A 3,653-nucleotide genomic window follows, 5' to 3' on the forward strand; every position below is an offset into this window, starting at 1 on the left:
AAAAACTTTGTGCCCGTCGATTAATACCAAGCTCCATATTTCGCTCAGAATCTCGCCTGCTTTCTGGAAGCTCTCCAGTTTCGCCTCTGTTATTTACATGCGAACCACAACAATCATGACGAAGACTCAGGCCTAGTCAGTTCTCGGCTCAGAGGGGCTATTTGCCTTTCTACTTCGTTAAAAGCCCTTCTACCTTGGACATTGGTCACTAACAATAAGGTATCTAAGTCGTTCTCTGTGAAGTAATTTAAAGAATTTGTGGAGTGGCCGAGCGGTTAAAGGCGCTACAGTCTGGAACCGCACGACCGCTACGGTCGCAGGTTCGAATCCTGCCTCGGGCATGGATGTGTGTGATGTCCTTAGGTTAGTTAGGTTTAAGTAGTTCTAAGTTCTAGGGGACTTATGACCACAGCAGTTGAGTCCCATAGTGCTCAGAGCCATTTGAAAGAATTTGTAATAACTTAAGTGAAGAGCAGATTTTCATTCAGCCCACCATAGTAGGAAATAGTGATAGGTTTTACTTTGTCTTGACTGTTCTTCGTAGATGTTTTAAAAGCTTCACAAGAAAAAAGAATCCTGCGCGTGAGACGTCGCCGTTGATGAGGTGCACTTGGCACTGCGGTGGATGAAGTGGCGGTGGCCAATGTGCAGTGACCAGTTGTCGTCCAAGGGCTGGGCGAGTTCATTCGTTTGTTCAGAAGGGGAAGCCAACAATGTTTGCACCCTTTCGGCCGGTCGGTTATGACAGAATGGAGGCGCACGGCCTGCAGTCTATCGACTTTAATGAAACTATTCGGTAAAAAAATCATTTTTGCGCTACTTATAGCCTTATCTGTCAGCTTCGTGATGATGTGCCCTTCATTTCGTTAATGGTCATAGTTATTGTGATATTTTCATGGAAGTAGGAAACTGCACGAAATTCGAAAAAGTAGGGGTCGCTGTGATTTTGCGTTTGGTGCGTATTACATAATACGTTGCTGTGTATGAAATTTAACTAAAATATTGAATTTTTCTTTAGAGTTGTGTCGAGACCTCTATCCGTCAGCAGCCTCGAGAAAACTGATCTGATGCAGCACACTCATTTGCGGTCGCGTGCACCAGTGCTAAGGCCACAGTGAAATATCCACAACATTCCGTATATTTCATAAACGGTTTGTGACATCGAAATGAGATTTTGGCAAATGATAGCACGCAAAGAGGAGAGAATTTTACCATATTCTTATTACGCAAAACGTTATCTTCCGTGTTATTCCACTAACTACGCCGGCTGAAGTGGCCGCGCGGTTCTGGCGCTGCAGTATGGAACCGCGGGACCGCTACGGTCGCAGGTTCGAATCCTGCCTAGGGCATGGATGTGTGTGATGTCCTTAGGTTAGTTAGGTTTAACTAGTTCTAAGTTCTAGGGGACTAATGACCTCAGTAGTTGAGTCCCATAGTGCTCAGAGCCATTTGAACCATCCACTAACTACAAACTTTTTCGATGAAAGAAAGTAATTTTTAAGGGCCATCGAAAGGTTGTGAAACGAGAAATGCTATAGGTTTTGGAACAACGTAAGTGAAGTCGTTACACGTTTATTTTTGTACCGCGGATGTGCATTTTCATAAGCTACTGACCTTACTTTTCCGCAGTTTCTCACTTAACAAACTTAATAAACCACTGTTTCAGAATTTTCCTACAGTTGCGTCTGCACAGCATGTTAGGGAGGTGATCCTGTGCAAAAGAAGCAAATTTTAACAATGTGTAGGTTTTACTCAAAATTCTCCATTCGTGTCGCTTCTCTACAAGTTACAAATGGTTAACATGTCAGGTGAAAATAAATCGCTGCTTTTGTTGCATTTTCAGCGGATTTCTTTTTAGATACTAACCGAAGCTGAGGTGAGAGATATTTTTGAATGGTCACCATGGAAGTGGTTGCGTGGATGGGTACACTTCATATTTATAAAAAATATGAGCTTCAGTTTAGGATGGCAATTCCCCTCCAGCGCCTGCCCGTAAACACCACCACTACCGTTCTCCCAACAAGTGTCCTGCCGATTGCGCATCTACTGGTCACGTTATTCTGCACAGACACCAGTAGTGTACGTCTGCCCACTGTAAGAAACAGCTTCGGGGCACCCCATCTCATCAGGCTTAATTTCATAGATTACGTGCACAAATGGAATTAATTTATTTTGAGAAGCGATCACAAAGTCGTGATCTGGAGAGAAACTTCGTATTCTGCGTTCACGAGCAATGGTGCCTGTTTGTTTGCTGCTGTTAGTCCAATGGGGACACACACTTTATCATCCTGAGACAAATAAATAACTTTATCTGGACAGAGAACTGAAGCAAAGGTCTGTGGGGACCTCACTGAAGACACACAAAAATGCTGGCGTGCTCTGTGATGATCAGCTTGTAGGCGCTTGCGCTTTATAGGAATGGTCGCAACGTGCCTCTTCGTCTCGCAGGTGTTACTTTTCCTGGGGACCAAACGTATGTAAGTGCCATTTCCATATATATTGAATCCAAGTTTTAGGAACTTCACGTGTACATCAGATAGGGTATGGCAGGTACAAAGCATACAACAAAGTTCTGTCCGCGATGGTCTTAAGAAGATCTGATTGTTCCTCCGCCAAGCACGGACGTCCGGAGGTAGATCATAGAGTCAATGATTTAGCTGCTTCCGAATTCTGAGATCCAAATTCTTCCAGTTTAGTTTTATCAGATTCCCTGCTCCTTTTTGAATAAAGTTTGATTTGTTTCTTTTTAAGCGTTTTTTCACACAGATCAGTTTCCCATTATCACTCTGCTATCATTTTATGTCCGGTGCCGTTATCAGTTAAAGAATTTTTGCGATGCTCTGTAAGACCAAGTTTCGTACAAAGCGGAGAAATTTTCTCCTTGGGCACGTCTCGAAACGGAGTAAGGCGTTTGGGAGCAAGTAAAGGGTTGCCGAATTCATTTGCGTGGTCGCAAATTTGAATAGGTAGCATATTTCGTTTTTTAGAACCTGAAAATTTAAAATATTATAAAACTGCAAAATTAAGCACAGATTTATTTGCGATGAGAAAATGTTACGTGGTCACTCCAGTCAGTCACCCTGTATTAATCGTTTATGTAGAAATATACAAAGCAACGAAGTCGAAGGACTCTCTTCATTATCCTTATCTACGTGCAAAATATCAGGTTGCGCAGATGTTAAAGGATTTTCTTTAGTAGAAGATGACGCAGACAACTTAGCCTGACTTCCATTTATACTGCTTGATGAAAAACGTTTCCCCTGTAATCTAAAAGCGTAAAATGACAATGATAAAAAACTTTACTTTGATTGATACTTATTCAGTACTTTTTTGTGGAAATATATATATTAAGACTGATACTACAGATGGATCTTTCACATAGAACGACTTTTCAGGGTCCTATTTCTTGTGTTATTATAATAAAATGTGTAAATAATAAACTTTATTTATACAGAATTATATAAAATACTCTTAATACATATCTACATAAGAAAGTACATTCAAAATGTAAAACGTTTTTTATAAGCTTTGAACATTGCTTAAAACTTTTAAAACGCGCTACTAATAAACATGGTTTATTTAGAATACATGTCTTAAAAATAACTGTAAAAAAACTAAAACCCATTATCTACGTATGTCTGCTGAACTTGTAT

This window comes from Schistocerca nitens, chromosome 3 (assembly GCF_023898315.1).
Source record: "Schistocerca nitens isolate TAMUIC-IGC-003100 chromosome 3, iqSchNite1.1, whole genome shotgun sequence".
Classification (NCBI taxonomy): Eukaryota; Metazoa; Arthropoda; class Insecta; order Orthoptera; family Acrididae; genus Schistocerca; species Schistocerca nitens.